Below are 13,189 nucleotides of genomic sequence, written 5' to 3'. Positions count from 1 at the left end.
GATATTCTTTCTGAGGTCAACTCTTGGTGTAATCTTTTATGAAAAGTAGCCAGCATCAATCTACATACACTACTAATCAACTATACCTCAGTAAAATAAACTTTTAAAAGAATACACTACTAATATTTAGTTTTCCAATGCCTTTCCCTAGGACAACATGTTCATTAATTACCTGGTCTACCTTCCCTGTTATCAAAGATTTTATCACATAACTTGCCATTGCAAACCATGAAATACCATCCTTCCAGATTCTGATAATAGCCTTGCTGTCCACATTCATCTCTAAGACAATATTTTTTGTTTTTTCGCTATGGCAGCATCCTACTTCGAGTTACCAAATAAGCACCTTAAATATAAACGCTCAGTGGTTTCAAACATGATGGTTTATTTCTCACTCACAGTTTATGTCCACTGCAGATCAGCCAGGGACTCCACTCCATGTGGTCTTCACTCGATGATAAAGCAGTCACTCTGTAGATTCCTGTCAGTTGCTGTGGTAAAGCAAAATTAGAGTTTCACACACAAGAAATCAGATTCTCCAATTTAAAAGTAAATCATGTTCGTATGAGTCACAACACAGTGATCAATATTAGCCAAATGGCTCCACCTACAGCAGGGCCAGGAAGTGCAATCCTACCACTAGTTGAACAGCAATACTGAGTGTCATGCCCCCTACAATCGAATCTCTACACTATAGCCAAGGGAACAGTTTAAATTATGTCAGATATGTCATTGCACTGCTCAGCTCTCCAATGGCTTCCCACCACAGTCAGTAAAAGAACTGAAGTTCGTACAACGGCCTCCACATCCCCCATCATTTGGCCAACTACTACCTCTCTGCCTCATCTTCCACTTTTTCCCCTTCTCTCACTCTGCTCCAGCCACATCAAGACTCTCTGTTGGTCTTGTACATGTCAAGCTTCCAAATGGCTTAGGCTTTACACGTGCTTCTCCCTTTGCCTGGAATACACTTCCCACAGATATCTGCATGGCTCATTCCTTTGCTTTTTTCACATGTCCTCTCTAACATCACCTTACCAGAGAAGCCTTCCCTGACAACCCTATATAAAATGACACCTCACTCCACTGAAGCTATTCTCTAACCTCCTTGCCGTGCTTCATCGTTCTTCATTGCTGAGTAATGCCTGACATAATATATATGTGTTTAATATCTGTATTCTCCCAGAAAATATAAGGTTCTTGAAAGAAAGGCTTTTTTCTGTTTTATTTGCTATAAGATCTTAGGAGCCTAATATAAGCCTGGCACCTAGTAGATGCTCAATAGATACTTCATGAATGGATCAATGAATGGATCAATGAACACGGTGTTCCTCCTAGGGCAACAAAGCACCGACTAAGACACAATATACCAGAAGAAGTATCAGATTTGGGGAGGAAAAAGAAGAAAAGATGAAAAGGAAGTTATCAAAGACAAGTTTTTCTTCTTCCCAATCTCTCCTAAAAATTTGTCTGCGTTTGTAAGAGGATCAGTATTTAAAAGAATACAATATACTCAGGAAAATATTTGGACCTAAATTTCTTCTTCCCTCTCTTCATTCTCTTGCTGTGACTCTTGAACTTCCACTGGATTTAAAGGATATCACACATACATCCTGAAAAAGTATGGTTGCAGAAAACAGAGATGTCCCTAAGTTGAAAACTAAGGAGAAAAACTGTAAACACATGGAAAATTAAGTAAAATATGGAATAAGGAAATACTTCTGCCTTGAAAATCCATCACAAAACTTTCAACATGTAGTATGAAATCTAGATGAAAAACTCATCAATCTCCCTGACATACCAGGTGGTATTTTCCCAATTCAACAAAACAGGAAACTAAGTCATACAGCAGTTTAATTAATTGCCTAGAGTCACAGCATTATGAGCAGCAGAAGTAAATCTACTACTAGAGTTTCTGATCCCTGTTTTGTTTGTTCCTTTTCTGTCCTATACTACCCACATATTAGGTCTCATTCTAAACTTAGCTGGAGGCAGGATTAGGTAATTTGTTCTTGACAGCAGATCTTGTATTTGAGAAAAACAGCATCACGCTCTAAAATAATAGATAAAAATATTACATATAAGCATAAATGTCGAAGGCAAAAATCTACATAGAATAGGAATTGGAAGAATGTCTGCAAATGAATAGTTTTATATCTTGTTTTTCCTAAGAGAGCAAAAATGACTACAATTTTGTTTATTGCTCATCTTCCTTTCTCCTTCTTGACAAGCAGTTGCTTTTCTGCTGGGCTAAAAACTGGCCCTAAATATTGAATATATACCCACATGAAGACGCAGAGACTGTCTGGTCCAGTGTTTCCTGAGCAGTTTAACTCACAACACCCATTCACATGATTTTTTAAAACATGAACTTTCATAATCATTTCTAATTTTTTCTTGGTATCCAAAAAAGATGTAAATTTAGGTGAAAAATTCAATTTGTATACTATGACCAAGTGCAATTTATCCCAAGTATGTGAGGCTGATTTAATACTCAAAAATAAATTAACATAATCCATCACATCAACAGACTAAAAAAGATAAATCACATGAACATATCAATAGGTACAGAAAAAGCTTTTGACAAAACCCAACACCCATTCATGATAAAAACTCTCAGTATACTAGGAATAGAAGGGAACTTGATAAAGACTATCTACAAAAATACTTGCAGCTAACATCATAATTTACGATGAGAAACTCAAAGCTTTTCCACTAAAATGTGGTAAAGGCAATGATGTCCCCTCCACAACTCCTTTTCAATATCATACTGGAAGTCCTTGCTAATGCAACAAGGCAAGAAAAGGAAATAAAAGGTATACAGATTGGGAAGGAAGGCATAACACTTTCTCTGTTCACAGGTGATATGATAATGTTTGTAGAAAATCTGAATGAATCAACAAATAAACTCTTGGAACTAATAAGTGATCACAGCAAGATTGCAAGATACAAGGTTAATATACAAAAATCAATTGTTTTCTTAGATGCCAAAAATGAACAAGTATAACTTGAAATCAAAAACACAATACCATTTACATTATCACACAAAAAATAAATATTTAGCTATAAGTCTAACAAAATATGTACAAGATCCATATAAGGAAAGCTACAAAACTCTGATGAATGAAATCAAGAACTAAATAAATGGTGAAATATTCCATGTTCATGAATAAGAAGACTCAATATTGTCAAGATGTCAGTTCTTCTCAACTTGATCTATAGATTCAGTGCAATTCCAATCAAAATCCTAGAAAGTTAATTCATGGATATCAACAAACTGATTCTAAACTTTATATGGAGAGGCAAAAACCCAGAAGAGCCAATATTGAAAGAGAAGAACAATGATGGAGGACTGATGCTACCCAACTTTAAGACTTACTATTAAACTATAGTAACTAAGAAAGTGTGGTATCAACAAAAGAATCGACAGATAAATCAGTGGAACAGAGATCTCAGAAACAGACTCCTGCAAATAGAGTCAACTGATCTTTGACAAAGGAGCAAAGACAATACAATGGAACATAGTCTCTTCAACAAACGGTACTAGCACTGAATATCTACATACAAAAACAATGAATCCAGACACAGATCTTACAACCTTCACAAAAATTAACTGAAAATGAATCATAGACTTAAACGTAAAAAACAAAACTATAAAACTCCTAGAAGATAACAAAGGAGAAAAACTAGATGACCTTGAGTATGGTGATGCTTTTTTTGTTACAACAGCAATGACATTATCAATGAAAGAAAAAACTGATAAGCTGGACTTGATTAAAATTAAAAGCTTCTGCTCTGTGAAAGACGATACCAAGAGAATTAGAAGACAGCCACAAACTGGGAGAAAATATTTGCAAAAGACATATGATAAAGGACTGTCATCCAAAATATATGAAAAACTCTAAAAAAACTCAACAATAAGAAAACAATAACCCATTTATTTAAATGAGCAAAAGACCTTAAAACACACTTCAACAAATAAGATATACAGATGGCAAATAAACATATTAAAAGATGCTTCACATCATATGTCAACAGGGAAATGAAAATTAAGACAATGAGATGCCACTGTACAGCCATTAGATTGGTCAACATCTGGAAAATGACAACCGCAAATGCCAATAAGGATGTGGAGCAACAGCAACTCCTATACAGTGCTGGTGGAAATGCAAAATGATGTAGTAACTTTGGAAGAGAGTTTGGCATTTTCTTACAAAACTAAATATACTCTTACCATATGATCCAGCAATCATGTTCCATGGTATTTATTCAAAAGGGTTTAAAATTTATGTCCACATAAAAACCTATACACAGATGTTTATAGCAGCTTTATTCATAATTGCTAAAACTTGGAAGCAACCAAGACAGAACCTTCAATAGGTAAATAAACAAACTGTGGTACATCCAGACAATGGAACAGTATTTGACACTAAAAGGAAATGAGCAATTAAGCCATGAAAAGTTATGGAAGAATCTTAAATTCAAATTACTAAATGAAAGAAGCCAATCTGAAGAGGCTACATTTTGCATGATTTTAAGTATAAGATATTCTGGAAAAGGCAAAACTATGGTGACACTTAAAAGATCAGCAGTTGGGACTTCCCCAGCAGTCCAGTGGTTAAGAATCCACCTTCTGGACTTCCCTGGTGGTGCAGCAGTTGAGAGTCCACCTGCCGATGCAGGGGACACAGGTTCGTGCCCCAGTCCAGGAAGACCCCACATGCCGTGGAGCAGCTGGGCCCGTGAGCCATGGACGCTGGGCCTGCGTGTCCAGAGCCTGTGCTCCACAACGGGAGAGGCCACAACACTGAGAGGCCCGAGTACCACAAAAAAAAAAAAAAAAAAAAGAATCCACCTTCCAATGCAGGGGACACGGGTTCAATCCCTGGTCGGGGAACTAAGATCCCACATGCCGCAGGGCAACTAAGCCCGTGTGCCGTAACTACTGAGAACGTGGGCCACAACTAGAGAGTCCATGTGCTGCGACTACAGAGCTCATGCACTCTGGAGCCTGCACGCTCTGGAGCCTGCACACCACAACTAGAGAGAAGCCCGCCTGGTGCAGCGAGAAACCCAGGCACCACAACGGAAGATCCCGCAACTAAGACCCAACACAGCCAAAGCTAAATAAATTAATTAATTAAAAAAAAAAGATACGCAGTTGCCAGGTTGGGGTGGAGTGAATAGGCACGGTACAGAGGATCTTCAGGTCAGTGAAAATACTCTGTATGATGGATATACATTTTTATACAGCTGTCCAGACCCACAGAATGTACTAAACCAAAAGTGAACTGTAAGGTAAACTATGGACTGTGGATTATTATGATGGGTCAATATAGGTTCATCCTTGGTTAAAAAAAATAAAGTACCATCCTGGTGAATGATGTTGACAATGGGGGAGGCTATCCCTATATGGGTACAGGGGCATATGGAAAATCTCTACCTTCCTCTCAGTTTTGTTGTAAACCACCAAGTGCACTAAAACACTGTCTTAAAAAAATAAAAATTATTCTATAAAAAATTCAAGTTGTAGATTAGTAAAAATTTTATATATTACTCAATAATATGAATAATGTATAATAGAGGTCCAACAACAGGATAGACAATCTTCTCAAATGTACGTAGAACCTTCTCAAAGATTGGCCATATGTTAGTCTGTATCACAAAGACGCCTTAATATACATAAAAGGATTGAAAGTATACAAAGTATGACCACAATGAAACTAAATAAGAAATCAATAACAGAAGGATTTAGGCTATTCACAAATACATGGAAATTAAACAATGGATTCCTAACTAACCAATAGATCAAGAAATCACAAAGGCAATTAAAAAACATTCTGAGATGAAAGAAAATGAAAGCACAATATACCAACACTTAAGGGACATAGATAAAGCAGTTCTGAGAGGTTACATATGTAGTGACCATAGGCTTTGAGCCTAATGATGAACTAAATTGTGAAAACACCTCATTGCACCCAACTGTTCCCTCGACATTGACATGGCCAATCCCAAGCTGCCCTATTTAAAAGAGCCCATTATCAACTTCAATGACCTGAACCACTTTCATGCTCTGAGCATGTGCAAACTGTTGACCTAGTCCAACTAAGTCAACCTGCACATAAAGAATCTGAGGTATAGAGAGAATGACATTTGTCTACTGTCACCCAGATGAGTAGCTATGGAACCAGTGTGCAAAGCCAGGCTCTGGGTGCCCTTTGCAACACAGCATGCTTAAACCAGTCACATTTCACACATACATTGCTACCAACTTCTGACTTTGATGGTGCTATTAATGAAGTAGGATAGTATTTATTAACTATATTTATATATCATATTTATAGACAAACAAAACTGTGAAGGAACTCAAATTAGATATAAATCATGTTCAACCTTGTAAGGTTAATAAGTCACAATAAGTTTTCTTCTTGTAGTATGTCATCCTTTTCTTGGTTTCAGAAATAGTTTTCCATCAGTTGAGCCCACTGGGATTGATGCTTGCTGAAGTCATGATTGTATGCAGGGGTACAGATAAAATGTGTCCTGAAAGTTGTCCAATTGCACGTTTATGAAGTTATCTCAATGGAGTTAATTATCCAGTATCATGCCTGCATACAGACTGCATGACAAAAATATGTGTCTCCTTTCGTTAATAACTGGAATAATTGTGGGGTTTTTTTTAACATCTTTATTGGAGTATAATTGCTTTACAATGGTGTGTTAGTTTCTGCTTTATAACAAAGTGAATCAGTTATACATATACATATGTCCCCATATCTCTTCCCTCTTGCATCTTCCTCCCTCCCACCCTCCCTATCCCACCCCTGTAGGTGGTCACAAAGCACTGAGCTGATCTCCCTGTGCTATGCAACTGCTTCCCACTAGCTATCAATTTTACCTTTGGTAGTGTGTATATATGTCCATGCCACTGTCTCACTTTGTCCCACCTTACCATTCCCCCTCCCCTTATCCTCAAGTCCATTCTCTAGTAGGTCTTCTTCTTTACCCGTCTGCCCCGGGTTCTTCTGACCATTTTTTTTTCTTTTTTTTTTTTTTAGATTCCATATATATGTGATATCATATGGCATTTGTTTTTCTCTTTCTGACTTACTTCACTCTGTATGACAGTCTCTAGGTCCATCCACTTCACTACAAATAACTCAGTTTCGTTCCCATGTAGGGCTGAGGAATATTCCATTGTATATATGTGCCACATCGTCTTTATCCATTCATCTGTTGATGGACACTTAGGTTGCTTCCATGTCCTGGCTATTGTAAATAGAGCTGCAATGAACATTTTGGTACATGACTCTTTCTGAATTACGGTTTTCTCAGGGTATATGCCCACTAGTGGGATTGCTGGGTCGTATGGTACTTCGATTTTCAGTTTTTTAAGGAAACTCCACACTGTTCTCCATAGTGGCTGTATCAATTTACATTCCCACCAACAGTGCAAGAGGGTTCCCTTTTCTCCACACCCTCTCCAGCATTTATTGTTTGTAGATTTTTTCATGATGGCCATTCTGACCGGTCTGAGATGATACCTCAGTGAAGTTTTGATTTGCATTTCTCTAATGATTAATGATGTTGAGCATTCTTTCATGTGCTTGTTGGCAATCTGTTTATCTTCTTTGGAGAAATGCCTATTTAGGTCTTCTGCCCATTTTTGGAATGGGTTGTTTGTTTTTTTTAATGTTGAGCTGCATGAGCAGCTTGTAAATTTTGTAGATGAATCCTTTGTCAGTTGCTTCATTTGCAAATATTTTCTCCCATTCTGAGGGTTGTCTTTTCATCTTGTTTATGGTTTCCTTTGCTGTGCAAAAGCTTTGAAGTTTCATTAGGTCCCTTTTGTTTATTTTTGGTTTTATTTCCGTTTCTCTAGGAGGTGGGTCAAAAAGGATCTTGCTGTGATTTATGTCATAGAGTGTTCTGCCTATGTTTTCCTCTAAGAGTTTGATGGTGTCTGGCATTACATTTAGGTCTTTAATCCATTTTGAGTTTATTTTTGTGTATGGTATTAGGGAGTGTTCTAATTTCATTCTTTTACATGTAGCTGTCCAGTTTTCCCAGCACCACTTATTGAAGAGGCTGTCTTTTCTCCACTGTATATTCTTGCCTCCTTTATCAAAGATAAGGTGAGGGCTTCCCTGGTGGTGCAGTGGTTGAGAATCTGCCTGCCAATGCAGGGGACACGGGTTCGAGCCCTGGTCTGGGAAGATCCCACATGCTGCGAAGCAACTACACCCATGAGCCACAACTACTGAGCCTGCGCATCTGGAGCCTATGCTCCGCAACAAGAGAGGCCGCGATAGTGAGAGGCCTGCGCACCACGACGAAGAGTAACCGCCTCTCACCACAACTAGAGAAAGCCCTCACACAGAAACGAAGGCCCAACACACCCAAAAATAAATTAATTAATTTATTAAAAAAAAAAAAGATAAGGTGACCATATGTGCATGGGTTTATCTCTGGGCTTTCTATCCTGTTCCATTGATCTATATTTCTGTTTTTGTGCCAGAACCACATAGGCACAGGATGTCCTGTGGTCTTGATTACTCCAGCTTTGTAGTATAGTCTGAAGTCAGGGAGCCTGATTCCTCCAGTTCCGTTTTTCTTTCTCAAGACTGCTTTGGCTATTCGGGGTCTTTTGTGTTTCCATACAAATTGTGACATTTTTTGTTCTAGTTCTGCGAAAAGTGCCAGTGGTAGTTTGATAGGGATTGCACTGAATTGCTTTGGGTAGTAGAGTCATTTTCACAATGTTGATTTTTCCAATCCAAGAACATGGTATATCTCTCCATCTATTTGTATCATCTTTAATTTCTTTCATCAGTGTCTTATAATTCTCTGCATACAGGTCTTTTGTCTCCTTAGGTAGGTTTATTCCTAGATATTTTATTCTTTTTGTTGCAATGGTAAATGGGAGTGTTTCCTTAATTTCTCTTTCAGATTTTTCATCATTAGTGTATAGGAATGCAGGAGATTTCTGTGGATTACTTTTGTATCCTGCTACTTTACCAAATTCATTGATTAGCTCTTGTAGTTTTCTGGTAGCATCTTTAGGATTCTCTATGTATAGTGTCATGTCATCTGCAAACAGTGACAGCTTTACTTTTTCTTTTCCGATTTGGATTTCTTTTATTTCTTTTTCTTCTCTGACTGCTGTGGCTAAAAATTCCAAAACTATGTTGAATGATAGTGGTGAGAGTGCACAACCTTGTCTTGTTCCTGATCTTAGTGGAAATGGATTCAGTTTTTCACCATTGAGGATGATGCTGGCTGTGGGTCTGTCATATATGGCCTTTATTATGTCGAGGAAAGTTCCCTCTATGCCTACTTTCTGGAGGATTTTTATCATAAATGGGTGTTGAATTTTGTCAAAAGCTTTCTCTGCATCTGTTGAGATGATCATATGGCTTTTCTCCTTCAATTTGTTAATATGGTGTATCCCGTTGATTGATTTGAATATATTGAAGAATCCTTGCACTCCTGGAATAAACCCCACTTGATCATAGTGTATGATCCTTTTAATGTGCTGTTGGATTCTGTTTGCTAGTATTTTGTTGAGGATTTTTGCTTCTATGTTCATCAGTGATATTGGCCTGTAGTTTTCTTTCTTTGTGACATCTTTGTCTGGTTTTGGTACCAGAGTGATGATGGCCTCATAGAATGAGTTTGGGAGTGTTCCTCCCTTTGCTATATTTTGGAAGAGTTTGAGAAGGATAGGTGTTAGCTCTTCTCTAAATGTTTGATCTAATTCGCCTGTGAAGCCATCTGGTCCTGGGCTTCTGTTTGTTGGAAGATTTTTAATCACAGCTTCAATTTCAGTGCTTGTGACTGGTCTGTTCATATTTTCTATTTCTTCCTGGTTCAATCTCGGAAGGTTGTGCATTTCTAAGAATTTCTCCATTTCTTCCAGGTTGTCCCTTTTATTGGCATAGAATTGCTTGTAGTAATCTCTCATGATCCTTTGTATTTCTGCAGTGTCAGTTGTTACTTCTCTTTATTCATTTCTAATTCTATTGATTTGAGTCTTCTCCGTTTTTTTTCTTGATTAAGTCTGACTAATGGTTTATCAATTTTGTTTATCTTTTCAAAGAACCAGCTTTTAGTTTTATTGATCTTTGCTATCGTTTCCTTCATTTCTTTTTCCTTTATTTCTAATCTGATCTTTATGATTTCTTTCCTTCTGCTAACTTTGGGTTTTTCTCTGTTCTTCTCTCTCTAATTGCTTTAGATGTAAGGTTAGGTTTTTTATTTGAGATGTTTCTTGTTTCTTGAGGTAGCATTGTTTTGCTATAAACTTCCCTCTTAGAACTGCTTTTGCTGCATCCCATAGGTTTTGGTTCGTCGTGTTTTCATTGTCATTTGTTTCTAGGTATTTTTTGATTTCCTCAGTGATCTCTTAATTATTTAGTAGTGTACTGTTTAGCCTCCATGTGTTTGTAGTTTTTACAGTTTTTTTCCTGTAGTTGATAACTAGTCTCACAGCATTGTGGTCGGTAAAGATACTTGATATGATTTCAGTTTTCTTTAACTTATCAAGGCTTGATTTGTGACCCCAGATATGATCTATCCTAGAGAATGTTCCATGAGCACTTGAGAAGAGAGTGTATTCTGTTGCTTTTGGTTGGAATGTCCTATAAATATCAAGTCCATCTCGTTTAATGTATCATTTAAAGCTTGTGCTTATTTATTTTCATTTTGTATGATCTGTCCATTAGTGAAAGCAAGGTGTTAAAGTCCCCTACTATGATTGTGTTACTGTCAGTTTAGCCTTTTGTGGCTGTTAGCATTTGCCTTATGTATTGAAGTGCTCCTATGTTGGGTGCATAAATATTTACAATTGTTTTATCTTCTCCTTGGATTGATCCCTTGATCATTATGTAGTGTCCTTCTTTGCCTCTTGTAATAGTCTTTAAAGTCTATTTTTTCTGATATGACAATTGCTGCTCCAGCTTTCTTTTGATTTCCACTTGCATGGAATATCTTTTTCCATCCCCTCACTTTCAGTCTGTATGTGTCCCGAGGTCTGAAATGGGTCTCTTGTAGACAGCATATAAAGGGGTCTTGTTTTTCTATCCATTCAGCCAGTCTATGTCGTTTGGCTGGAGCATTTAATCTATTTACATTTAAGGTAATTATCAATATGTACGTTTCTATTACCATTTTCTTAATTGTTTTGGGTTTATTATTGTACATCTTTTCCTTCTCTTGTGTTTCCTGACTAGGGAAGTTCCTTTAGCAGTTGTTGTAGAGCTGGTGTGGTAACGCTGAACTCTCTCAGCTTTTGCTTGTCTGTAAAGGTTTTAATTTCTGCATCAAATCTGAATGAGATCCTTGCTGGGTAGAGTAATCTTGGTTGTAGGTTTTTCCCTTTCATCACTTCAAATATGTCCTGCCACTCCCTTCTGGCTTGCAGAGTTTCTGCTGAAAGATCAGCTGTTAACCTTATGGGGATTCCCTTATGTGTTACTTGTTGTTTTGCCCTTGCTGCTTTTAATATTTGTTCTTTGTATGTAATTTTTGATAGTTTGATTAATATGTGTCTTGGCATGTTTCTCCTTGGATTTATCCTGTATGGGACTCTCTGTGCTTCCTGGACTATTTCCTTTCCCACGTTAGGGAAATTTTCAACTATAATCTCTTCAAATATTTTCTCAGTCCCTTTCTTTTTCAATTCTTCTTCTGGGACCCCTATAATTCGAATGTTGGTGTGCTTAATGTTGTACCAGAGGCATTCTTATGATTTCAGGCAGCCTCTGTCCTAATGGATGGGGTTGTCTTCCTGTCTTGCTAGTTATTTGGCATAGGATGTCCTGCACTGTAGCTTGTTGGTCGTTGAGTGGAGCTGGGTCTTGGCTTTGAAATGGAGATCTCTGGGAGATTTTCACTGTTTGATATTACGTGAAGCTGGGAGGTCTCTTGTGGACCAGTGTCCTGTAGTTGGCTCTCCCACCTCATTGGCACAGCCCTGACACCTGGTCGGAGCACCAAGAGCCTGTCCTCCACATGGCTCAGAATGAAAGGGAGAAAAAAAAGCAAGCAAGAAAGAAGAAGATAAAATAAAATAAAACAAAGTAAAATAAAATAATTAAAATAAAAAATAATTACTAAGAAAAAAATTGTTTTTATTTTGCTTTTATTTTTTTTGTGTGTTATGCAGGCCTCTCACTGTTGTGGCCTCTCCCGTCGTGGAGCATAGGCTCCAGACGCGCAGGCTCAGTGGCCATCACTCACGGGCCTAGCCGCTCCGCAGCATGTGGTATATTCCCGTACCAGGGCACGAACCCGTGTCCCCTGCATAGGCAGGCGGACTCTCAACCACTGTGCCACCAGAGAAGCCCAAAAATTGTTTTTAAAGTTTAAAAAAAAAAAAAAAGGACAAACAGAACCCTAGGACAAATGGTAAAAGCAAAGCTATACAGACAAAATCACACACAGAAGAATACACATACACACTCACAAAAAGGAAAAAAGGGAAAAAAATATATATATATCATTGCTCCCAAAGTCCACCTCCTCAATTTGGGATGATTCGTTGTCTATCATGTATTCCACAGATGCAGGGTACATCAAGCTGATTGTGGAGATTTAATCCGGTTCTCCTGAGGCTGCTGGGAGAGATTTCCCTTTCTCTTCTTTGTTGGCACAGCTCCCGGGGTTCAGCTTTGGATTTGGACCTGCCTCTGCGCGTAGGTCGCCGGAGGGCGTCTGTTCTTCGCTCAGACAGGACGCGGTTAAAGGAGCCGCTGCTTCGGGGGCTCTGGCTCACTGAGGCCAGGGGTAGGGAGGGTACGGATGAGGGGCAAGCCTGCGGCCTTAGAAGCCGGCATGACACTGCAGCAGCCTGAGGCGCGCCGTGCGCTCTCCCGGGGAACTGTCCCTGGATCACGGGATCCTGGCAGTGGCGGGCTGCACACGTTCCCGGGACGGGAGGTGTGGAGAGTGACCTGTGCTCGCACACAGGTTTCTTGGTGGCGGCAGCAGCAGCCTTAGCGTCTCATGCCCGTCTCTGGGGTCCGTGCTGATAGCCGCGGCTCGCGCCCGTCTCTGGAGCCCGCGCTGATAGCCGCGGCTCGCGCCCGTCTCTGGAGCCTGCGCTGACAGCCGCGGCTCGCGCCCGTCTCTGGAGCTCCTTCAAGCGGAGCTCTGAATCCCCTCTCCTCGCGCACCAGGAAATAAAGAG

The 13,189-nt window shown here is 39.0% G+C and overlaps 1 long non-coding RNA gene across 1 annotated transcript in view; it reads right to left on the bottom strand.

The window, feature by feature from the left end:
* Positions 1 to 419: 419 nt before the first annotated feature.
* Positions 420 to 13,189, bottom strand: part of LOC114884631 — a 188,137-nt gene continuing 175,367 nt past the window's right edge. The window contains exon 3 of the long non-coding RNA XR_003790871.1: positions 420 to 491. This is a non-coding gene — a long non-coding RNA (uncharacterized LOC114884631). The remainder of the gene's footprint in view (positions 492 to 13,189) is intronic.

Source organism: Monodon monoceros, unplaced genomic scaffold (genome assembly GCF_005190385.1).
Source record: "Monodon monoceros isolate NGI ecotype Baffin Bay Population unplaced genomic scaffold, NGI_Narwhal_1 Super_Scaffold_5, whole genome shotgun sequence".
In the NCBI taxonomy this organism is placed as follows: domain Eukaryota; kingdom Metazoa; phylum Chordata; class Mammalia; order Artiodactyla; family Monodontidae; genus Monodon; species Monodon monoceros.
This window is presented reverse-complemented; position numbering and strand designations above follow the sequence as displayed.